Below are 26,492 nucleotides of genomic sequence, written 5' to 3'. Positions count from 1 at the left end.
CCGAAGATGACATTTTGACTCTGCATGAGTTTGTAATAATAATAATAGTAATTTTTTGTGAAGCACTTATGTTCTAAGCACACTAGTAAGCAGTAGGGTAGAGGTAAGATAATCAGGTCAAAGTCCCTGTCCCACATGGGGCTCACAGTCTAAGTAGGAGGAACAACAGTTATTAAATCCCCATTTTACAGATGAGGAAACTAAGTGACTTCCCCAAATAACGCCACAGAAGATAGGTGGCTTGCAGATTTCTGACCCTGGTTACAAATGAGAACTTCTGGGCAATTTTTACTGTTCAAATTCCACCAGTTAAAAGTTCACAAATCTCCCTAGGCCATGAGTACAGTGCTCTGCACACTGTAAGTGCTCAATAAATACAGTCACTGACTGAAGCTCTTTGTGGGCAGGGAATCTGTTTAATGTTACATTGTACTCTCCCAAGCACTGAGTACAGTGATCTGCACACGGTAAGTGCTCAATAAATGCGACTGAATGAATGAAATTCCCAGTTGCCTTCAAACCACCATCCACAGAATTAAAAGCACAGAATGCGGGGCTGGTGGAAAATGTAAAACCCTGCTCTAAACCAGGGATCATCTTGTCTTCAGTTTGGAAACTCCCAACTTTGAAGACAGTAGTACAGTTAAAAATAAATATTGGCAGGCTTTTATGTGTTTATTTGACACTTTCATAGATGCAATTAAGAGAGCTCAATAAAACACATAATGGAAAAGGGAAATATTAAAGGGGCCATTCGGCCCAGAGAGTGCAAATGAGGTTAGTTCTTTCTTTCTGGGCCTACTCCACCAGGGGGGATTTAAGCCTCCGAAAAAGATTTGGCCCCTTTTCAGAGCCTGGTCAGGGCTGGAAACATCATCTGCCTCCAGCATCTGGCTGGCTTTTCACCAGGGCCCTTCCTCCCACCCACCGAGTCAATCCATTGACAATATTTATTGAGTGCTTACTATGTGCGGAGCTATTACCTGATGGCAATAATAATAACAGTAATTGTACTGATACAATCCCGTCTCAGGGTCACACCTGGAGAGTTTCCAGTCCTCTACCAGTTTTGGCTACGGGAGGGAGAGTCAAGCAGAGGCCTACCCATTCCATTCCTGGCTTGGGCAGCGGCTAGTGAGTGGAAGGCCATCTGCTACAAGTCAACACTCACCGGTGCCGTGCAGCAGCGGCAACGAAGAGAGTTGAGGGCAGAGACTCAAATTTACTGCGCAGGAGGCGGCAATGGTAAACCACTTCTGTATTTTTACCGAGAAAACTCTATGGATCCACTACCAGAACGATGGGAGATGGAGAGCGTGGTGTTCTGGGAGAGATGTGACCATGGTGTCGCTAGAGGTCGGAAACGACTCAACTGCATAAGACTGATAAAATTACTATTATTAAACAATTATTATAATTATATATAACAAGCTGGACACTGTATTAATCACTGGGGTCGATAAAGATCATAGGGTTGGGCAGGGATCCCAGCCCACATGGGGCTCACAGTCTTAATCAATCTAATGGTATTTATTGAGCACTTGCGAGAACGTGGGAGAGTTCAATACAGAAAAGGTGGTAGACACAATCCCTGACCCCAAGGAGCTTACAGTCTGGAGGAGAGAGCACTGAACTAAGCGGTCGGGAGTGGATGACACAATAGAGTACGTATAACCAAACCCTGCCTACAAGAATCTCCTATTCAACAGGGGGCACGAGACAGTCAAACCAAATATAGAAAGGGGAAATGGAAGAGTATAAGGTGCTATGGGGCCGGGGGGGAGGGGTGAATATTGATTGCTGAAGGAATAATAATAATGACAATAAGTTTAGTACAGTGCTTGGCACTAAGCACTGGGGTAGATTCAAGATAATCAGGTTGGACATAGTCCCTGTCCAACATGGGACTCGCAGTCTTAATCCCCGTTTTACAGATGAGGTAACTGAGGCCTGGAGAAATTGAGTGTCTTGCCCACAGTCACAAAAGCCCGGCAAGTGGTGAATCCAGGATTAGAAACCAGGTCCTCTCACTCCCAGTAGAAAGAACCTGGGCCACGCCGCTTCCAGTGTTCTGGAGTTCTAGAACTATGATCCCGTTTTTCTAGCCATATCGTTTTCTCCAAAACCGAATCAATTCGTATATTACATTCCCACAAATCCTTTCTGAGCATGCTCTAGATTTGAGTCGGCTTATCTGTACAATATCCGTGATATAGCCCATGGAATTACAGTAAGAAATATTTCATTTTTCTCCCGCCACTAAACCCTGTTAATATCACCCCGGAGACACAGAACTTCCAAGCTCTCAGTTGCATGGCAGTTTTGGGCTTGAGTGGCAACTACTGCAAAGAAAGTTCTGAAAAGACATCTTGAAATTCACACCGATACTGCCATCTCTCCCCAGGACTTGAAGTGCCAGGAAAGCACAGCGTGACTCAAGCAGTCGCACTTTATTCATTCCTTTCAGTCAATAGGAAGTGACAGATTTTTTATTCTTCCCAAAAGGGTTGGATCTTTAAAGATCCAATCATCCCAATAATCCCCATGCTCCTATTACCACCTTGATTATTTCTTTCATGGCCAATAAATACCAACAAAGTGTAAAATGGTATGGATGGTGTGTATGTGTGTGGTGTGGAGCGGGGGAAGAGAAAAAACACACACTGCACCCATTTTCTGCGTTTTTATCATTAACCGCTGGTGCATAAACTGAACGTACAATGGGGAGAGAGGCTGGATAAATCATTTATTTCCATTCGTTATTGATGACATTTCATAACTCATTTGTGGCTCTGCTCTGCTCCGTCACTTGTGAATTATGAGGTCATCAATCATGACTGAAAATAAATGATTTATGGAAGCCGCTATTGTATATTTTAGGCACCGTATACCATAAACACACACTATTGATTTCTAATATCGTTACATTATGTTCATCATGTGTGTGGGACTGTGATGTTACTCTCACAATTGATGCCGCTGTGTGGGAATTTTGGGGTTTCTTGGTTAATCGACCACCTCCTCGGCAAATAATCACTACCCGCCCCCGCTGTTTACACCTGGACTTAGTATCTGCCGCTTCGCAGAACTGTCAAATCGTTCCTGTGGGCAGTGATAATAATAAATAGAATAATTAAAGTCTTTGGTAAGGGTTCTACCTACACTGTTCGTATTCTATTCTCCCCAATGCTTAGTTCAGGGCTCTGCCCAAAGTAAGAGCCCAGTAAATTCATTCATTCATTCAATAGTATTTATTGAGCGCTTACTATGTGCAGAGCACTGTACTAAGCGCTTGAAATGTACAAATAGGTAACAGATAGAGACAGGCCCTGCCCTTTGACGGGCTTACGGTCTAGTCGGGGGAGACAGACAGACAAGAACAATGGCAATTAGGGAAAGCTATCTGATTTCTGCTGACATCTCTGAGGGTCGTGTGGTGAGAACTGGAGGAGTGAGGAGATTGTGCTTTGATGGCACTCAATTACCTCTCTCTTGGTTAGGGCACAGGCCTGAAATCAAAAGGACCTGAGTTCTAATCCCAGCTCCGCCACACGTCTGCTGTGAGACCTTGGCCAAGTCACTTCACTGGGCCTCAGCTGCCTCATCTGGAAAATGGGAATTGAGAGTGTGAGCCCCACGGAGGACAGGGACTGTGTTCAACTCGATTTGCTTGTAGCCGCCCCAGCGCTTAGTACAGTGCATGGAACATGGTAAGCGCTTAACGTAATACCATTATTACAGTGCTCTGCACACAGTAAGTCCTCCATAAATACGATTGAATGAAAGCAGCTGGTTTCTCATCCCCACTCTGCCGCTTGCCTGTTGTGACACTGGGCAAGCCACTTCCCTTCTTGGGGCCTCAGTTTCCTCAAATAAGGACTAAATTGCTGTTTGCCCTTCTACGTAGACTGTGAGCCCTATGTGGGACAGGGACTGTGTCCCACCTAATTAACTGATACCGGTCCCAGTGCTTAGAACCGTGCTTGACACATAGCAAGTGCTTGACAAGGATCATAAAAAGAGGCAGTGGATGGATGTATACAACGCTATCGGGAAGTTTAGATGAGAGTGGGAGGAGGAAAATGGGATGGTAGTTGTAGGGTGCTGAAGGATCTAGAAAGGACTTTTTTTGGTATTGGTGAAACTTGAGGGTGTCTGTAGGCAGAGGGGAACTAGAGTATAGAGGTGTATAGTCTATGCACAGCTGTAATAATAATAATTGTGGGGTTTATTAAGCACTTACAATGTGCCAAACACTGTACCAGGTGCTGGGGAAAATATAAGATCAGGTCCCACGTGGAACTCGCAGTCTGAGTAGGAGGGAGACAAGGGATTGAATCCCCATTGTACAGATCAGGGAACTGAGGCACAGTGAAGTTAAATGATCTTCCCAAGGCCCTACAACAGAAAAATGGTGGAGCTGGGATTAGAATCCAGGTTCTCTGATTCCTAAGCCTGGGCTCGTTCCACTAAGCCACGCTGTTTCAGAGAGGAGAACAATGTAAAGTATGACCATGAGAACATATTTTTATTCTCACCGGGCATTAGATTTTTTCAGTTATTACAAAGGGGCTAAATGGAATCCAATAGAGCAAATTAATTTGAACAATGTTGGCCACTCTGGATACAAATTAATTTAAAGAGGATAAAAGTGAAGGAAATTAATAAATGTTATTTGAAGATTAAAAAGCAGACTCTTGGGGCAGCTCTGATTTAGATTGTATTAAAGAGATTTTAAGGGCCCACCTCCACTTCAGAGCCTGGAGTTAAGGTTGCTTTACTTTCTGGCTCCCTCCCACACTCAGTCCCTGATATTTTTGTCTATTAGTTTAAAATGAGACTTGTAGGGAAAAAAAAAACAGCACCGGAAAATAACCACAAGTTTAAAGAAGGTAATCAAAAATATATTGAAAAATCAAACCTAGAATGAGGGCATCAAAAAATTCAGAAACTTTCAGCTATTCATAATTACAAATGTAATTGCTATTTTAACATGTTTTGCTTCTTCCAAAGAAACACTGAGTGATGAGTTGAACTTCAAGGAGTATTAAATCACAGTGAAGTTTTTCTGCAGCAGATCAAGACCAAATATACAATCCAAACAACATGGTTATTTTTTTTTCTTAATATTTGTTAAGCACTTACTACAGGCCAAATACTATTCTAATCGCTGGGGTAGGTACAATAAAGTCAGACTGTCTCTGTCCTGCATGGGGCCCACAGCTAAGTAGGAGGGAGATCTGAGGCACCGAGAAGTGACTTGCCCAAAGTCACACAGCAGACAAGGGGTAGACCAAGATTAGAACACAGGTCCTCTGACTCCTAAAACCATGTTCTATCCATTCATGAGGCAATGCTGCTTCTCCATATCTATATTTTCCAATATTTTTGCTGATAAAAACATTCCTCTGTGAGCGGGATCATGTAGTGAAGGGTGACCGGCTGCTTTCAAACTCAAAAAAGGATAGACTTCGGCTTTCGAGTCATCTCCGACCCATGAACACATCCCTTCCAGAACGTCCCACCTCCATCTGCAATTGTTCTGGTAGTGGATCCATATTTTTTTTTCCCTAGGTAAAAATCTGAAAGTGGTTGACCACTGCCTTCTTCCAGGCAGTAAACTTGAGTCTCCATCCTCGACTCTCCCACGCCGCTGCTGCCCAGCACAGGTGAGTTTTGACTTGTAGTGGATTGCCTTCCACTCACTAGCCACTGCCCAAGTTAGGAAACGGAACGGTTATGCCTCTGCTTGACTCTCCCCCTCACAGTCGAGACTGATAGAGGACTGGAAACTCCCCAGGTACCATCCTCTGAGAAGGTTCTGCAGCCTTGAGGTGGGAAAAATCGGATTGCCCTCCCTGCTCTAGATGATGTTCTTACATTGTATCCTAGTGGAAAGAGCCCAGACCTGAGAATCAGAGGACCTGAGTTCTAACCCCACCTCTGTCAATTGCTTATTGTGTGACCTGGGGCAAGTTATTTCACTTCTCTAGGCCTCGGTTTAAATACCATAAAAAAGAATAATAGTAATAATCAGTCTAAGTCGGAGGGAGAACAAGTTTTGAATCCTGATTTTAGAGATGAGGACCAAGGCCCAGAGAAGTGAAATGACTCACCCAAGATCATGCAGCAGATAAGTGGCCGAGCTGGAATTAGAACCCAGCTCATCTGACTCCCAGGACCCTCGTCTTCCTATTGTACAACATTGTTTACCATGCTGCTTAAAAAGTTTCTCAAATTTACTTAATTTCCAGAGCCCAGCTTTACCGATGGTGCCAAGTTCTTCCATTATGAAAACGGCATAGAAGGTTAGATATGTAGTAGTCAATCGATTTAATCATATAGAAGAGAGCCAAACTGAACCTTGAGGGACCCCTTCCCAAAGTTAGTGGGTGGGAGATAGAGGAAGAGCTCGCGAAAGAGACAGAGAATTAGTGGCCAGAGAGATAGGAGGAAAACCGGGAGGGGACAATGTCAGTGAAGCCGAGGTTGGATAATGTTTCCAGGAGATGGGGGGTGGTTGAAAGTGTCAAAGGCAACTGAGAGGTCGAGGAGGATTAGGATGGAGCAGAGGCCGCTGAATTTGGGATTTGGCAAGAAGGAGATCATCGGGTGGGCAGTTTCTGTGAAGTAAAGGGGACGGAAGTCAGATTGGAGAGAGAGTCAAGGAAAGACTTGAAGAACTACATCTAATGGGATAAAGAACCCAGGTCCTTCCGACTCCCGGGCCCATGCTCTTTCCACTAGGCCGTGTCACTTCTCGTTTCACAATTTAAAAGTGATTGTGGGGTTTCCTAAATGCTCACTGGTGTTCACAGTCTTAATCTCTGAATTCTGTGTTCTAATTCTGGCTCCACCACTTGCCTCCAGTGTGACCTTGGGCAAGTGGCTTCACTTCTATGGACCTCAGTTACTTCATCTGTAAAATGGGGAATGAGACTATGCCCATGTGGGACAGGGACTGTGTCCAACCTGATAAGCTTGTGTTTACCCCATCACTTAGTACTGTACCTGGCACATAATAAGTGTTGTCTAACAAATACCATTTTTAAAAAATCTCCATTTTACAGGTGAGATAACTGAGGCCCAGAGAAGTAAAGTAATTTGCCCAAAGTCACACAGCAGACAAGTGGCAGAGCTGGGATTAGAATCTAGGTCCCCTAACACAAAGGCCCATGCTCTTTCCACTAGGCCACCCATTTTCTAGGCCATGAATTCCTCCTACTCCATCCAGTTTTCTACTTCCTTGATCCTTTAATCCTCCAATCCCTCCTGATTTTGTTTCTATTCTTTCTGTCCCACTGGATAAATATGTTTGTTCTCTTCCTGAAATAATACATGTCAGCATGGTAAATGGCTGCTATCCCAGGGGCAAGTAATGATTTATGAGTTTCAAGTCGTAAATAATGTTGACTGGTTCTGTGTGACTGCCAGCGTAACCTATGGGTGAGGGGGTGGGGGAAAAAGGTAGGCTGGTAAAAACATTGCCGTCAGATAACTACACTATGCTTTCTGCAAGGTTGTAATGTGGAGGGGACAAGGTGATTGTAAAATCTATTTGTATAATAATAATGATGATGGTACTTGTTCAACACTTACTATGTACCCAGCACCGTTCTAAGCGCTGGGTAGATACAAGTTAATCAGGTTGGACACAGTCCCTTCCCACATGGGGCTCATGCTCTTAATCCCCATTTTATAGATGAGGCAACCGAGGCCTGGAGAAATGAAGTGACTCGCCCAGGTTGACAAAGCAGACACATGGGCGGTCATTCTGACTTCCAGGCCCGTGCTCAATCCACTTAGCCATGCCAGATATGAAAGTCCGAGTCCCCCTCTAGACTCTAAGCTCATTGTGGGCGAGGAATGTGTCTGTTCATTGCTCTGTGCTCTCCCAAGCGCTTAGTACAGTGCTCTGCACACAGAAAGCACTCAATATGATCAACTGACTGATTGAGTGCTTTAAAGTCGACAGGAGGTGTTTGATGCCGAGGTGGATGGGTGGTCACTGGAGGTCCTCGGGGAGTGGGGAAATCAGGGAATAGCCTTTCTCTGCTCCCTCTCAAGAGTCCGCCAAACGCGAGACTCTCAGAAACCGACGGAAGACTGTGAAATTCCCCGAAGGGCCAAACCAGTCGTGTTCCTCGAGGATGCGATGCCTAGATCCTGAGGGCCCTGAGGAAAGCTTACATCCAGCAAGCCCCCTACAACCCTGTCCGCTTTTACAAGCGCAGTTATCGTGACCATTGTTGCCGTATCACGCTCCATCATTACTCTCTTTCACTCAGGTACAAAGCCACCCTGGATATAAATGTTCTGTTATAAAACTGCTATTCAAACAATAAAAAAAGGGGTTCTGACACTGGTAAAAGAAATCAGCCCCAGGTTTGTTAGGTTGCATTCTCTCAAGACCTTAGTACAGTGCTGTGCACACAAATGCACAATAAATGTGATTAAATGAACTTCCCTGAACCTCAGTTACCTCATCTGGAAAATGGGGACTAAGAATGTGCGCCCCATGTGTCCAACCCGATTACTTTGTATCTACCCCTGCATTGGCACATAGTAAGCACTTAACAACAATCATCATCATCAATATTAAGGATGCCTAACCTGCTGAGATGAGAACAAGCCTCCAGCTCCCACCCTTGCTGACTATGATTGACTGGGAACCCCAGGCTCTGTTACACGCGTCTCTCTTTCGTCTCGATCATATTTAATGAGCACTAACCTGGTACATGGCTCTGTATCAAATGCTTGGGAGAGTCCAATAGAATGATGTAACAGACACATTGCCTGCCCAGAATGAGCTTACAGTCTAGAGGGGGAGTCAGACTTCAGTAGAAATAAGGAAATGACGGATACAGATGTAAGTGCTGACCTCTTTTCAGCCCGTTACCCAGCGGTGGTAGATAGTTGGACCAACTTTGTTATTACTGCATTTAGAGAGCCTGGCAAAATGAGATCTAGGGCTTCTTTATAGCTTTTCATGAGAAACTTATAATGGGGGGGGTCAGGAGAGTAGAAGGAGGTGTTTTCACCACAACTACCTGATCCCGAATAGGAAAATACTGCTTGCTGCTGGTTTCAGCTGCAGCTAAGACTTTCCACTCAGGGGCAGGCTACAATACAGCCTAACGCTGCCATCTTTCCAAGGGTCATTCCCACGCCACTGTCACTGTCACATGGACCCAACACAGAGAAAGGGAAGGAAAGCGAGAAGGAGGAGAGAAGACAGAGGAGAGGGAGAAGAGATGACAGACAGGAGAGGAAGATGGTAGAGGAGAAGAGAAAAGAGAAAACAGATGGCGGAGAGGGAAAGGGAGAGGGAGAAGAGAAGACAGAAAAGGAAGACTCAGAAGGAAAAGAAGACAGGGAGAGGGAGGGAGAGATGAAGAGGAGGGGAATGGGATGGAGGAGAGGGGAAACAAGGGGAAGGGCTGAAGGAAAAAGAGGTTTAGAGCGCACGGGAGAAGAGGAGGGAAAGGGAGGAAGTTAAGAAGGGGAGGAGGAAGGGAAGGTGATGAGAGGGGGAAGGGAGAGGAGAGAGAAAGAGAGGAAGGGAAAGGGATGAGGAGGAGGAGGAGGAGGAGGAGGAGGAAAGGCGGGGGGGGGAGAAAGAAAAGGGACAGTACGAGAGAGACGGCAAAGGGAGGAAAACGAAACAAGCAGAGGACCACCTTCAAGGAAACAAGCCGATGCTGCTGACCAGAATGACAGTTCTCTTATCTCAACCAAAAAACAGGTAGAGGGAAAAATGGGAGTGTGGTGGGGAGAAAGGGAGAGGGAGCTGAAGGCAGGGTAGAGAAGGGAGCTTCATCAAGGCTTCCCTTGCCCCTGCCCTGGATAAATATGCCTCCGTGCAACAATAAAGACAAATAAAGTACTGAAAAAGGGATAAAGCCCAAGATTACAGACCTAGCCAGGGTTTGATAAATGGCACTCTACTTCACTCCCCTTATTGTGCACTTCATACCTCACTCCTGAATATGGAAGAGAATTTTATTAAAGATTTAGCCACGGTGGCCGTGTGACTGGCTCACAGTAATTTTCCTACAAAGTAGTTTAATCTATCACAGGGCAGACAGTGCACCTTCTTACCATGTATCATAGCTGTCTATTGAGTAAGTGCTATCCAAATCCAATTTCTTTTCATTTTTGGAACCCGTGATGCATATTCAAGATACTCTTTCGTTATGTCTTCTTCCTAAATTAGGTGCTGGATGAGATGAAAAAAAGTGCAAATAAAAAGGAAGTCTGGACGACGAATCTCTCTCATTTGGGTCTTTTGTGAAAGAAATAGGATAGTGTTAAAGGTCACCAGTCACATACAGAATCACCGGACTCGTGACCCCAAGGCTCACCTGTTTGTGGCTATGAATATGAATCGACGCGGCAACGATTATGGCATGGACTTGGAAAACTGTTCCAGGGAAAAATTCCAGTTAGAGCCTGAAGCTCTGGGAAAGGCCTAGGAGGTTGTTCTACCAATGAATGTGAAGCTGCCTTTAAGAATCAGTCAATTCATCAATGGCATTTATTGAGCGCTTCCTAATAATAATAATGGTACTTGTTAAGCGCTTAATTTATGCCAGGCACCGTTCTAAGCACTGGGGCAGATACGAGTTTATCAGGTTGGACCCAGTCCCTGTCCCACATGGGTTTCCCAAACTTAAACCCCATTTTCCAGATGAGGTTAACTGAGGCCCAGAGAAGTGAAGTGTCTTACCCAAAGTCACACAGCTGACTTGTGGCAGGGCTGGGATTAGAATCCAGGTTCTTCTGACTCTCAAGCCTGTGCTCTATCCATTAAGCCATGCTGCTTCCTGTGTGCAAAGCACTGCACTAAGCATTTGGGAGAGTACAAGCCCCAGACTAAGCCCCCATTTTCCTCTGCTCCCCCAACTTTGCCTCGACTCTCTCCCTTTGCCCTACCCCCTTCCCCGCCCCACAGTACTTGTATATATGTACATATTTATAATTCTATTTATTTATATTAAAGATGTGTATATATCTATAATTCTATTTATATTGATGCTTATTTACTTGTTTTAAATACCTGTCTCCCCCTCTTCTACACTGTGAACCTACCGTGGGCAGGGATGGTCTCTATCTGTTGCTTGACTTTCCAAGCGCTTTAGTACAGTGCTCCGCACACAGTACGTGCTCAATAAATTTGATTGAAAGAATGAATACAACAAAACAGTCGGTAGAGACGTTCCTTGCCCACATTGAGCCTCCATTCTAGAGATTTTTAACTGCCTCACCCCAAACCAATCAGCACTCACTGATCTGAAAGTTGCAGGCCTTAAGGTGGCTTCGACAAGGCCTGTCTCACAGCAGTCTGCCAAACGTGAGACTCCCGGAAACTTGTGGAAAAGTCTGAAATTCAACAATTCCCTAATAATAATAATAATGGTGTTTGTTAAGTGCTTACTATGTAATAATAATAATGTTGGTATTTGTTAAGCGCTTACTATGTGCAGAGTACTGTTCTAAGCGCTGGGGTAGACACAGGGGAATCAGGTCGTCCCACGTGGGGCTCACAGTCTTCATCCCCATTTTACAGATGAGGTCACTGAGGCCCACAGAAGTTAAGTGACTTGCCCACAGTCACAGCTGACAAGTGGCAGAGCCGGGATTCGAACCCATGACCTCTGACTCCAAAGCCCGGGCTCTTTCCACTGAGCCACGCTGCTTCTCTGGTGTGTTGTTAATAATAATGGTCTTGTTAAGGGCTTACTATCAATCGTCTTTGAGTGATTACTAAGTGCAGAGCAGTCAACTAAGTGCTTGGGAGAGTATACTATAAGAGAATTAGCATATTCCCAGCCCATAACTAGCTTACAATCCAGAGGAGGAGTTTACAGTCTAGAGATTTCAGTGCCAGACACCGTTCTAAACGCCAGGGTAGACGCAAGATAATCGGGTTGGGCACAGTCCCTGTCCCACGTGGGGCTCACAATCCCGATCCCCATGTTACAGATGAAGTCACTGAGGCCCAGAGAAGTGAAGTGACTTGTCCAAGGTCCCCTACCAGACATGTGGTGGATGTGGGATTAGAACCCATGACCTTCTGACTCCCAGGACCTTGAGGGCAGGGATCACATCTTCAAACTCTACTATTTCACTCTCCACACACTTAGTACTGTGAGCACACAATCAACACCAGTGATCGATAATAGGAGGGAAGTGTTATAAGTATCCTCCTGGACACTCACCTTCATGACTGGGAATGGACAATCACACAACATCCTTTTCTCTCTAGTGATCCTGAGTAGACCTCTCTCTGTCCTGAATTTGGTCTGTGTATAGCCATTTTCTACAGTTCCCAGCTATTGGAACTAAACGTATCTTGAATTACTACAATTTTGCCCAACCTTTGGATATCTCAGTTCCCTGGGAGCTGACAACAGGGTGAAAAAAAGAATGTCTAAACTTTCCAGGTGAACACAGAAGCCTTAAAAGAAAAGCAAAACTTCTCAACGAACGGGGCAGTGATTTTCTTTATTTCTAAATTTCAAAGAATTTCTAACTCAGTGGCTTCAAAACATCAAAGCCGAAACCCATGAGGAGGATGTAGAAATTTCTTTTTTTTTTTTTTTTTTTAAGTGACGGTGGGCTTAGAGTAAAAGAGCAACCCATTACTGTGAAAGATAAAGGAGGCCAGGATTTGAATCCTTAAAGACAATGAATTTTGTAATAAACTGGGCTATATAATAATTTAGTGGGAAATGCCTGCAGTTATCAGAGCAATGACGCCATCTTCCATATTGAAAAAGAAAAATCCTTCTAAAACTGAATGAACTCTTACACAAATTTGAATATACACAAATGATTCAAAACCCCATTTCTAAATCTTTTACTGGTGAAAAGACTGAAAGAAAGAATTCAACTTTCCCTGAAAAGTGGGAGACTTGGAGCTGGAGCTAATGTGTTATTTTCCACACGGAGCTTGATCCGCTGTGGTGAATTATCAAAGATGACAGACCTCTCAGATCAGCAAAATCAAATGATAAGCCCCCACCCTCTGGGGTCTTTTGTTGTGAAAAAGAAAACGTATTTTGTCTTACCAAGAGATGCCAACCCTTAGCTGCTCTGCCAGGGTTTGGCTAAACATTCCAAAACAGATTAAGTCTTTAATCTGGAGAAATGATAGCCCTCTCAGATATTAAGCCTCCACCTAAAAGAAATCGATCTTCTTTACCAAATGATCTTCCGATCATGACAGTAGTTTATTCCAAGCTTTAATACACCCTTCATTATCTGTTTCTTTGGGCCAGAGGAGCCATTTCCTCTGAAAAGCCAGGCTGGTCCTTGGTCCAGCTAGCGTACCTGCTGTTTATCAGTCTCTTGTCCTAGGATCTTCCTTGGTGGCAGGAAATCCATCCAAGAGTGCTTGCTGTGAGACCTCGGACAAGTCACTTCACTTCTCCGGCCTCAGTTTCCTCAATTGCAAAATGGGAATTAATTCTTACTCCTACATAGATTGTGAACCCCACATGGGACAGCGACTGTGTCCAACCTGATTAGCTTGTATCTACCCCAGCACTTAGTACAGTGCCTGGCACATAGTAAGCACTTAAATACCATTTAAAAAAAAAATTCAGCCATGACCCAATCCCATAATGCCAGGAACACAGAAACAGCATGGGGAACAAACAAAAACCGATCTTTTCACCTGTGAAGCTTCATGGGGAACTCTGCAGAGATTCGAGCCAGACATCGGAATCCAGATCAATTGCAAGTGACCTCTCACGCCCGGTGGACAGAGTTGGAGGACAAGCCACAGAAAAGCAGGCAGATGTCAGGGAGGCCAAAAGGTAGCCCCGTGACCCCCAAACTATTAATTAGCCACGGGCAAAGACCCCGCCAAATGAGTCATTGCTCCAGGCCTCCCTTCTCCAGAGGCTTCTGCTACGCAGCCTCATTATCGTCTGCGTGGGAACCATGGACCTTTCTTGGAAGCTCTCTGCAACGGTCTCACTGATTACGTTCCCACAGTGTTAAATCATTCTGCAGTTTGCCCTCCGATCTCACACCCCCCGGACAATGAAGCCTTCAACGGATTTACGGGTCTTAGTATGGGGAAGGAAAACCAAGCAGAGACGGAAGGAAAAATTGAAGTAAATATAATGGAATGCACTTCTGCCTCTTAATAATAATAATAATCAATAATTGTGGTATTTGTTAACTGTGTGCCAGAGACTGGGCTAAGCACTGGGGTGGATACAAGCAAATCATATCGGACTCAGTCCCTGTCCCACATGAGGCTCTCAGTCTCAATCACCATTTTACAGATGAGGAGGTCACTGAGGCACCGAAGTGAAGCGACTTGGCTAAGGTCACACAAGCAGACAAGCGCCTCTTCCGAATGCTTAGTCGTCATCAGGAAATTTGTCTGTCATATTGTGGTTTGTACCCTCCCAAGCACTTAATACCGTGCCCTACCCAGAGTAAGCACTCAATAAATGAGACTGATTGATCAGTGTTGAAATATCTCACTTCCTAATCAGGGTTTCAAGCAAAAGAATTTAAACTAATCCAAAGTTTCTGGTGCATTTACACAGTTGCTGTTCCCTTCAGAACAATCTGTAAACTATGCCGTTTTCACGTCGCTTAAACCAAACTGGAAATAATCCAAAGAATGCAGCGTGATAGGTGTGGGAGTGTGAAACGTACTCAATACAAAACCACCAGTAAATTCGGCCAATGCAGCTGAATACGAAAACCAGGACCACGTGAAAAACTACCTAAAAAACTAGTAAAGGGTAAGGTTTTAAGAATAATAATAATGGTATTTGTTAAGTACTTATTTACTTGGCACTGTTTTAAGCGCTGGGGTGAATACAAGCAAATCGGGTTGAACACAGTTCCCCTTCCAAATGGGGCTTAATCTCCATATTACTGATGAGGGAACTGAGGAGCAGAGAAGTCAAGTGACTTGCCCATAATCACACAGCAGAGATCAGCAGAAGCATCAGAACCCAGGACCTTTCGACCCAGTCCTGTGCTCTATCCACTAGGCCTTGCTGCTCATTAAAGCACCTCAGAATTTATTCTGAGAGAGAAAAATAAAAAATTTGCTGGACACATTGGTTAGTTTGTCAGATTGACACCACCTTGGTAGCGATACTGTGATCGTTTATGTTTTCTTCAGTCCCAAGAAGACAGTTCTGAAAAATCGCAGAATAATGATGGAAATACTTGAGTATCTCCAGAGCTAACATAGCCAAATGATTCCCGATGAGATTTTAATCTTAAAAAAAAAAAAAGCACATTTGGACAATGTGCCTGAACCCCATTAAAAAATGTGATATTGATGCAGGAACAATCAAAATGTAGCATTAATAAAAGGAAAGCTGATGGTAAAGCAGAAATCAGTCAGCCCAGGTAAAGTGGTTTTGGGTTGCTTCAGCAAGTAGGTGAAAGCACTGGGGCGCCTTCATCTATTCATTCAATCATAATTATTGAGCACTTACTGTGTTGCACAGCACTGTGCTAAGCGCTTGGGAGAGAACAATGGAACAATATTGGCCTGGCCTCGATGTCCTGAAGCCCCCATGATGCAAAGTCATTCTGAGGAAGGGGGTCACATATAAGCATCACACACCAGTAGAACCAACAGGCATTTGGAAGTAGCATAGCCTAACGGTCAGAGCCTGGGCCTGGAAATCAGAAGGACCTGGGTTCTGATCCCAGCTCTGCCACTTGTCTGCTGTGTGACCTTGGGCGAATGGCTTCACTTCTCTGGGCCTCAATGCCCTCATCTGGAAAATGGGGATTAAGACTGGGAGCCCCACGTGGGATGGGGAATCTGTCCAACATGGTTAGCTCAGTTCCACCCCAGTGCTTAGTACAGTGCCTGGCACAGAGTAAGCACTTAGTAAGTACTCAAGACTTTTTTCTTTAATGGTATCTATGTGCACAGCACTGTACTAAGCTTTTAGGAGAGTACAGCAAAACTCAGCCCTACGTCTCCATCATCCCCGACGGGAATAAGTCCCACTTGAACTTACATGAGACCTTGGGTTCACCTGAATTATTAGTTAATGTGTTCGTCCTTGAAGGATTATTTCATTCCTCAAAAGCGCTTTTCAGTATTTAGTCACCAGGAGACACTCGCTGAAGAACTTTAATCCCCTTTACAAAGATCAACAACATCAACCAAAAGATGCGATTGTACTTTGGTTTCCAGGTATCTAGGTTTCACTAGTGACTTATCAGGCAATTACTTCTATTCCCACGGGAAAGCATTTAGACTAATTTCTACGTGGAATGTATTACATATTGGAATACGTAACACATTAACATAACATAGTATACCTTGCCCTAGATATTTCCGGGGCAATAAAGTGCATCCTTTATTTCTACATCACTAGAAATAAATGGACATGAATATCCTAAAAAAAGAAAAGAAAAAAGCATTCAGAACTCCTTAAAAAGAAAGCCATTTCTTCCTTTATTAACAGGAATAGGTCCATACCTGTAGCTGGATGCCTTCCAAATTAACAGTTAGAGAGATTGCTGTGGGCAGGGAATGGATCTTTGTTGTATTTTCCCAAGCATTTAGTACACACTAAAAGCTTTGCACACACTAGGCACTCGAAATAAGGAAAGAGCATAATCCAGTAGCTAGCATATGGTCCTGGGAGTCGGAAGGACCTGTGTTCTAATCCTGGCTCCTCCACTTGTCTGCTGTGTGACCTTGGGCAAGTCACTTCGCTTTTCTGGGCCTCAGCTCATCTGTAAAACGGGACTAGGACTGTGAGCTCCACGTGGGACAGGGACTGTGTCCAACCTGATTAGTTTATATCTACCCCAGCGTTTAGAACAGTGCTTGACATAAAGTACTTAACAGATACCATTATTAATAAATACAATTGACAGAAAGCACTAAATTGAAAAAATGAGAAGGAACTGAGGATGAAAGGATGAAATTGAAAAAAATGAAGGAATGAAAAGGAACTGAGAATGAAAGGGAAAAAAAAGAACCAAGTTTAACAAACCATAAGGATTGTGGAGGTTTATGGACTTGGTAGAATCAGGGTCTAGACTTGTAAGCTCACTGTGGGCAAGGAGAGTGTCTGCCAACTCTGTTTTATTGTACTCTCCCAAGCGCTTAGTACAGTACTCTGAACAGTCAGCGCTCAACCAATATCATTGATTTATTGATTAGTACAACGCTTGGAACATAGTAAGCACTTAATAAATACCACGTGACTCAACCTCTACCTAGGTTGCATAGTACCGGCCCAGATTACCTATGTAGGGAAGTTAAATAGTGACAAGGCCTTGAGATTAAAATGTAAGTTCCAACTCTTTTGTATTCTTTCAAGCCCCCAGTTAGTTGCTCAATAAATATCACGGGCCAACTGTGGCTATAGACCAGGCAGCAGGAACCGTAGACAGAGTCAGACCGAAAGGGGAAAGGCAAGTTTAAGTCAGATGAAGTTTATTGCTCTTAAAGGGAGACCCTGTCACCAGAGGATTAGAGATCTAAGCAAAACAGGAAATCCCTGAGGCAGCGTTGTGAGGAGGAAAAAGAAGGGCCCTTTCAGCTAAAGACTTGGGAGAAATTCAAATTAGGGAAGAAAAATGAAAGCTCTTTAAAATGCAAAGGTAACACAAGAACAATGTAGCCTATGTAGGTTAGAATGGAACAAAGATGGGGGAAATTTCCCCTGTGTGATACAAATGGCATTAATCCATCAGACGGGGTTCGGCAGTGGGGATAAGGGCTGATGGTAGGCCAGAGAGACCAAAATCTTGCCTAATGGGGCCTGCCCTAAGGTTATGTTATGCAAAATTTGTCTGCTGAAGATGGTCAAGTGTCCTGATGTAAAAAATGCAGAAGAGGAATCAATTATTTGAAAGCATGACTTAATTGTTTCCATTGAGTTTAATTGTGGGTGGTAGGGAGGGATGGGGAGAGAGGTATTTAACAACTTTTAAAGTCCGATTATTCTTTCCCCCCCCTTCAGGCATCAGAATGGGGGCTGTTCTCTCGAGAGTTTTGCTCGACATCATCAGACAGGCTCTTGCTGGAAAGGATGAAGATAATGACAACCCCCACAGAGAGATTATTCACACCATGCATAATTATAGGGCTGGATCACCATCCTTCCAGAGGGAGCGGGAGGAGGAAAGAGAAATGATTCAGCATCAAAACCAGTCCTTGCCCAACTCGAATATTGTCTTAGAGAGATTTCGGTCTGCATGTATCAGTTTAATATGAACTGATTCCCCTGAATATTTTAATGCTGTTTATATGCAGGTTCGTGCCATTTGGTAATCATTTAACTGAGGTTTTAATTAATCCTATGGATTTCTTTTTTTTTTTTCTTTTTATGGTATTTGTTAAGCACTTACTATGTGCCAGGCACTGAAGGAAGCACTGGGGTAGATACAAACTAATCAGGTTCCTTCAATCATACATATTGAGTGCTTACTATGTGCAAAGCACTGTACTAAGCACTTGGATATTTGGTTGGATACAGTCCCCGTTCCACATGGGGCTCACAGTCTTAATCCCCATTTTACAGTTGAGGGTAATGAGGCCCAGAGAAGTTAAGTGACTTGCCCAAGGTCACACAATCATAGAGTGTTTACTGTGTGCAGATTACTATATTAAGCTCTTGGGAGAGGACAACAATAAACAGATACATTCCCTACCTGCAACAAACTTTAGAGAGAGAGAGAGAGTTTAGAGACTGTAGACAAGCAAACAAGTGGAGGAGTCGGGATTGGAACTCAGGTCTTCTGCCTCCCAGGCCTGGGTTCTCTCCACTAGGCCACGCTGCTTTTCTTCTAAAATCAAGTTCACTCCAGTAGGTCAAAGTTACAGCAGAGTGCTTTAAGACTCGCCTTTACACCTTTATTCATTCCACCTTATTTGAGTGCTTACTGTGTACAGAGCACTGTACTAAGTGCTTGGAAAGTATAATTCGGCAATAAAGAGAGACAATCCCAGCCCACAGTGGGCTTACAGTCTAGAAGACTCCAAGCAATGGTAAAATACTCTATTAAAACTAGGCCAGCCTTTAGCATTTCGCACAGAAATCATCCTCTTCCTCCTCACCAGTAGCGGCAAGAGCCTTTACAGAACCTCCTCTGTGGCCTCCCCGCCTCTTATCTCTTGCCGCTAAAGTCCTTGCTTTACTCTGCCGCCGGATCGTTTTTCTCCAAAGCCATTCACAGTCCATCTCCCTCCTACCTAACCTCGTTCATCTCTTATTACAACTCAACCCGCACACTCCAAACTCAATTTGCTGGTATCCACCACGGAGTTTAGTACAGTGCTTGGCACATAGTAAGCATTTCAATTCCATCATTGTTATTAGGGAAGACGGCAATGGTGTCAACAGTGATGGGAAAGTTAGGGGGAGGTGAAACTTTGGGAGAGAAGAGTTCAGTTTTTGACATTACTGTGCTTGCAGTGTCAGTGAGTCATCTCTCTGAAGGAGAAGGACACAAGATAGGAGACAAGATGATGGATGTGGGGAAGCAGGATGGCCTGATGGAAAGTGCACGGACTTGGGAGTCAGAAGACCTGGGTTCTAATCTTGGCTCTGCCAGTTGTTTGCTGTGTGACCCTGGGCAAGTCAGTTTCTCCAGGCCTCAGCTTCCTCCACAATAAAACTGACTACTAACCCTCTCACTGGGCCTCATTCTCACCTGTCCCACATCTTACCTCTAGCCTGGAATGCCCTCCCTCCTCAAATCCACCAATTACACTTCCCCTCTTCAAAGCCCTACTGAAGGCTCACCTCCTCTAGCAGGCCTTCCCAGCTTAAGCCCCCTTTTCCTCAGCTCACCCTCCCACTTCGCCCCAACTCACTCTTTGCTCTACACCCCTCCTCACCCCACAGTACTTGTGTATATGTACATATCTCTAATTCCATTCATATTAATGCCTGTTTTACTTGTTCTGATGTGCATATATATATATATATAATTCTATTTATATTGATGCCTGTTCACTTGTTTTGATGTCTGTCTTCCCACTTCTAGACTGTGAACCCATTGTGGGCAGGGACTGTCTCTCTTTGGTGCTGAATTGTACTTTCTAAGTGTTTAGTACAGTGCTCTGCAGCAAGCACTCAAATACGATTGAATGAATTAATAAGATGGGAATTAAATACCCATTCCTATTTAAATTAGCATTGCACAAGGATTTACACCCTTTTTTCACCCCTCCCTAGCCCCACAGGACTTAGGTACATATCCGTAATTTATATGTCTGTCTCTCCTTCTAGACAGTAAGCTCCCTGTGAGCTGGGAACGTGTCCACCAACTCTAGACTGCAAGCTCATTAATGGACAGCAAATGTGTGTTTACTGTTGTACTGTCCTCTCCTAAGTGCTGTGTACAGTGCTTTGCACACAGTAAGTGCTCAACAGTTACAAATGAGCAGTGCTCTGCAGTAAGTGCTCAATATGAATGGATTACACTGTCCTCTCCCAAGTGCTTCAGTACAGTGCTCTGCACACCGTAAGTGCTTCAATATCATCAAATTATATTGAACTCTCCCAAGAGCTTACTGCAGCGCTCTGTACACAGTAAGCACTCAAATAACTGATGATTGATACCTGTTCTCCATCCTACTTGGAATGGGAGTCCCATCTGGGACAGGGACTCTTTCCAGATTAACCTGATTCTACCCCAGTGTTTAGAACGGTATTTGAGTATCGATTCCTTTGAAATGTGGTTTGGAGAAGGCTTTGTGAATACCATGTACTGCCCGAAAAACAAACAAATGGGTTTGGGGGCAAATCAAGCCAAAGTGGTCTCTGGAAGGCCACATGACTCGATTTAGATGAGTATATTTGGGAACTCATAATCAGGAGGACTAATTCTCTGAAGACGGCACTAACGCTAGGAAAAGTCCAGGGAAAACGAGGAAGAGGCATGCCAGCAGCTAGATGGACAGAGACCATAGCAACGGTAACGGAAGAACCATTAGAAGATTATGGATTATGGCAGAAGATAGAACATTCTGGAGAAAATATATCCATGGCATCGCTATGAATCGGAAATGACTTGACAATCATAATAAGAACTTAAATATCATAAAAAATACACCACCTAAAAGATTTGAAGAGACCCGCTCCTTGAAAAGGCTCTCCCTTCCAAAACTTGTATACTCACACACACACACACACACACAGTTGAGTTACAGTCCACCACCTTCCAATATGCTCAATTTTTTTCAAGCATCACTTTATCAATTTCCTCTATCTTCCTGGCCCATGATTTCATTTACCTATATAATCTAGTGAGCCAACAATTTGGGTGGTGTTGCTTCAGTATCATAATGAGATGTCTATTTGTCCTTCGGGTAAAAAAAAAAATTCCTAGGAAATCCAAAAAAAAAAAAATTAAAGACTCAAAGCACAGTCTTTATTTAAATGCAGCTGATCGAGAGGAAACCAGTTTAACGTGAGATGTCGGAGGCCAATGGACGATTCTTAATTTAAATGGGGATGAGGAGGCAGAACTCAACTCCCAAGCAACTAAAAATGGAGGCGAGAAGGACCTCTTGAGGTCTTCATCAGTCTCTGCTTGGGCTTCCAAAATATAAAATATTGGAAAAACTGGGCTGTTATTTTTGGCAACATCCTGACAGGTGATTTTGCCTCTCTTTATTTCTATCGCAACACACGGCAACAAGGTTCACATAACAGTGATGGAATGCTGACCTCACAGTGAAAGGACCATGATTTTAATGAAATAGTTGTCTTTTTTAGTATTTTTTTTTTACTGTCACTAATGGTCTTATGATAATAATCACACTATATAATCTGACACAAGTGCTCTTAAAGAATTTCTAGTACAGGACTGTAGCCTCTGTGGAAGAAAACTGTCAGAATTATCTTAAACCACTACCTGTCTTCCGCTACAATAGAAAAGGCCTTTAATCAAAATAATCCTTTTTCAAAAGAGCAACTTTTTCCCCCCTCTGCAATTCACTCATCTTAAAAGAGCACTAGAGCTTTTGTGCATAACTTAATTCATTCTTCAAGACAAGTACAAAATTTGTCACTGACATTTAGTGTCAGCCGTAGGCAATGGATAAAATGAACTAGTTAGCAATTTAACCTGTGGAAAAAAAAAACAGAGTGGGAGGAACGGTTTTCTGCCATCAAAGCAAATGGCTAACATTTAGCCGGATTTTATTTTTATTTTCAAGCCCGTGCCATCTCTGAGAAGAAAGAAGTCAGGCTAACATTTTTTCAGGGCCCTAAATCTTCCTCCCAGCCTATTCCTTTAATGGTTTCAAGTAAATGACTATCCAGAGGGTAATTAGGCAGTGTGCTATCTCTCCGTGTCAGGTCACAGCTGGATTTAGTCAGCATTAACCTTTGGGGAGAATTGGAATATCAGTATCATTTAAAATTAAAGACGTGTAAGCAGGCATTTCTGGAGATGTTAGAAAAGTAATTGTCTGTAAATTGTTTGACCTTGAGATTTAATTGCATACACAACACACACTCCAACAAGAACTCGGGACCGTCTTCATTCTCTGTCACCTCCAAACCTCTTACTCGCTACAGCCCATTTAGGCTACCTGAGGATTGTGAGGTAAAATATGAAACGTCTCTCCATATCAAACAAACGCTCTGAAGCCAAGCCCCGCACAATATGACGGTGTTAATTGTACGAAACTGAATCTCAGTGAGATCGTAAGGGTTGAGGGGGTGGGAGAAGGGGCATTTTCAGTCCTGCCCAAGATCCGGGTTTAATTTCCTTTCCCCCTTCTCTTCCCCCCTCCCCCACCCCCTTCTGCTAACAAGTTTGCATATATTGCCTTATTCCCCTTTTCCCTAATGAGACAGCTTACGCTTCCAGAATCCCTCAAGCTAGGCAAGTCTCCCCATCGCTTCCCCCGTTAATAATGAAACTTTGTAATTATACAACTGCGACGCGGCCAATCAGCTTGGCGGGCCGTGCCTTCGGGTTCTTCATAAATTATTTATGGGGCACTTGGGCCTGTGAACTCACTTGCTTATATTAGAAGCCTAATTAATATTTAATCACACGTGCGGAGGATCCTCGGAGCTGTCCCGTCCCCTGATAGAAGGGTAAATGTAGGCTCACACATGGATGGATGGAAACCTCATCCGTCGTAAAGATGCGTGTGTGTACGCATAAATACCATATCCGTGGACGTTCCTTTCGTTTGAGGACGCGGGAAACCGAACCCAGTCTCCAGATTACAGAAGGTGTTCATTCGGCCCCGAATATCAATCACTCCATGAAGAGAGTTCTTCTAGTGAGCACGAAACCCTACACCTCCACGTTTCGCTCCTCTAATGCCGACCTTCTCTCCGTACCGCGATCTCATCTTTCTTGCCGGTGAATTCTCTCCCATGTCCTGCCTCTGGTCTAAAACACCCTCCCCCTCCACATAGACAATTACTCTCCCCACTTGCAAAGTCTTATTGAATCACTTTTGAGCCTGTCATCTGGAAGCAGTTCTATCCACTTAATCCTCTTATAGTTGCCCTACTCTCTACTTCCTCCAATGCTGATATCATAAAAATAATAATAAAGGTATATGTAAACTGCTATGTGCTAAGCACTAAGCTCTGGGGTAGGTACGAGATAATCAGATCAGACACCGGTCCTGTCCCACTAGAGGCTCACAGTGTGAGAGAGAGGGGGAACAGGCATTAAATCCCCATTTTACAGAGGAGCAAACTGAGGCCCAGAGAAATTAGATGACTTGCACAAGAGCATGGGGCCAAAATGAGAACATAGGTTTTTGGACTTTCTGCCCGGACTTTTTCCAATAAGCCACACAGCTTTCTCCTTCACTTTTTTCCTAGGGCTCGATCTTTATAATGATGGTATATGTTAAAGGCTTATGTGCCAGGCATCATGCTAAGCGCTGGGGTGGATACAAGCTAATCGAGTTGGGCACAGTCCCTGTCATGTGGGGCTCACAGCCTCAATCCCCATAGCGTGGCTCAGTGGAAAGAGCACGGGCTTTGGAGTCAGGGCTCATGAGTTCGAATCCCAGCTCTGCCACTTGTCGGCTGTGTGACTGTGGGCAAGTCAGTTCGCTTCTCTGGGCCTCAGTTCCCTCATCTGTAAAATGGGGATTAAGACTGTGAGCCCCACGTGGGACAACCTGATTCCCCTATGTCCACCCCAGCGCTTAGAACAGTGCTCGGCACATAGTAAGCGCTTAACAAATACCAACATTATTATTATTATTATTTTATAGATGAGGTAACAGAAGGTCATGGGTTCTAATCCCTGCTCTGCCTCTTGTCTGCTGTATGACCTTGGGCAAGTCGCATCACTTCTCTGGGCCTCTCACTCCTAGTCTCATATTCTATCCACTAGATCATGCTGCTTTCTCCTTCTCTCTCCCTCCAAGCACTCACTAGCCAGAAGTCTTTGGCTCGGCCATCTTCGGCAAACTCTTGTCCTTTACCTCCCAGCACCACTGGTCGATTCATCTTAATTTAATCACTGGCAAAAGCCACACCCTGCAGCTGTGAATGTCCTTTCTGCCAGAGTCATGCAGCAGTGAAGGATGTTAGTCATGTGACATTTGCATTGTTCCAATTTGACATTGAGTCCGGGTGGCCTTCCTGATCCAATTCTGGCTTTTCTAGTTTCTCTCTCCATGGTCGCCCGGCTACCCACAAGTCAGTAACTCCGGTCGGTCAGTCAGAATCATATTTATGGAACGCTCACTTGTGTACAGAACACTATTGTACTCGGCTCTTAGAGAAGCAGTGTGGTTCAGTGGACACGGCATGGGCCTGGGAGTCAGAAGGACCAAGGTGCTAATCCTGCCTCCACCTTAGGCAAGTCACTTCACTTCTCTGTGCCTCAGTTCCGTCAACTGTAAATGGGGATTAAGACTGAGTCCTATACGGGACAGAGACTGTGTCCAGTCTGATTAGCTTGTAATAATAATAATAATGTTGGTATTTGTTAAGCGCTTACTATGTGCCGAGCACTGTTCTAAGCGCTAGGGTAAACACGGGGGAATCAGGATGTCCCACGTGGGGCTCACAGTCTTAATCCCCATTTTACAGATGAGGTAACTGAGGCACAGAGAAGTTAAGTGACTTGCCCACGGTCACACAGCTGACAAGTGGCAGAGCTGGGATTTGAACTCATGACCTCTGACTCCAAAGCCCGTGCTCTTTTCACTGAGCCACGCTGTTTATCTACCCCAGGGCTTATACAGTGCCTGATACATAGTGAGCACTTAAATACCATTAAAAAAAAACTATTAAGAACAAAACTTGCGTTTACACCAGTGCTTTTAATGAGCCCAAGTAGACAATTAAGTCTTTCACAGTATGGCAGAGCTTCGAGTGGCCTCTGCCTGAGGAATTTAATATTAATTAGGCTTCTAATATAAACTCGTGAGGTCACAGGCCCAGAAGCCACATACGTCATTTACAAGGCACCTGAAACCTTGGCCGAAGACAATTAGCCCAGTTGAAGTTTATAACGACAAAGCGTTGCGACAAGCAGTGAAGATGGTATCTTACTTTCCCCCAACAGTTATTCCAAGCTTCACGGTGAAGAATGTGAAGAGATTCATGTCCCTCAGGAGTCCTCTAGCCCCGCCTCAAACATCAGTGTGCGACAACAATGAAAAGCAAAAGCTCAGCCTAGAGATTTTTTTTTGAATGATTTCATCAAATGAATAAAAGAACGTGAGGCCTCTCTGTTGCGCACATCAATGAGAAGTAAAATGTAAAATGTGAAATGTAAGCTTGTGTGGGCAGGGAATGTGTCTGTTTATGGTTATTTTGTACTCTCCCAACCTCTTAATACAGTGCTCTCTATGCAGTAAGCGCACAATCATTACAATTGAAAAGAGTTTACAGTTTAGGGGAAGCTTACAATCTAGAGTGAGTATACAGTCGGGAATTCATATTTACTGAGCACTTACTGTGTGCCGAGTACTGTAATAATAATAATGGGATTTGTTAAGGGCTTGCTATGTGCCAAGCACCGTTCTAAGCACTGGGATAGATACAAGGTAATCACGTTGCCCCACGTGGGTCTCAGTCTCAATCCTCATTTTACAGATGAGATAAGCGAAGCACAGAGAAGTTAAGTGACTCGCCCAAAGTCTAAGCACTTGGGAGAGTACAACAGAACAATAAACAGATATTTCCTGCCCATGATGAGCTTACAGTCGAGAGGGGGAGACAGACATTAATATAAAGAAATAAATTACAGATCTGTACATAAGTGCTGTGGGGCTGGAGGGATTAGGGACTGAATAAAGAGAGCAGGGAGAAGAGGAAAGAAGAGCCAAGTCAGGGAAGGGCTTAACTGGGGAAGTCCTCTTGGAAGAGATGTGATAATAATAATAATAATGTTGGTATTTGTTAAGCGCTTACTATGTGCAGAGCACTGTTCTAAGCACTGGGGTAGATACAGGGTAATCAATCAGATTGTCCCACATGGGGCTCACGGTCTTAATCCCCGTTTTACAGATGAGAGAA

The 26,492-nt window shown here is 44.0% G+C and overlaps 1 long non-coding RNA gene and 1 other non-coding gene across 2 annotated transcripts in view; one reads left to right on the top strand and one right to left on the bottom strand.

Annotated features, from left to right (window-relative positions):
- Positions 1-26,492, bottom strand: part of LOC103170936 — an 89,338-nt gene that overhangs the window by 13,036 nt on the left and 49,810 nt on the right. The window lies entirely within an intron of this gene.
- Positions 1,024-1,161, top strand: LOC114805776. Its single transcript, XR_003753799.1, has one exon. It is a non-coding gene; the product is annotated as a small nucleolar RNA SNORA7 (small nucleolar RNA).

Source organism: Ornithorhynchus anatinus, chromosome 19 (genome assembly GCF_004115215.2).
Source record: "Ornithorhynchus anatinus isolate Pmale09 chromosome 19, mOrnAna1.pri.v4, whole genome shotgun sequence".
Taxonomy (NCBI): Eukaryota; Metazoa; Chordata; class Mammalia; order Monotremata; family Ornithorhynchidae; genus Ornithorhynchus; species Ornithorhynchus anatinus.
Note: the sequence above shows the minus strand (reverse complement) of the source record. Positions and strands in the feature narration are given on the sequence as shown.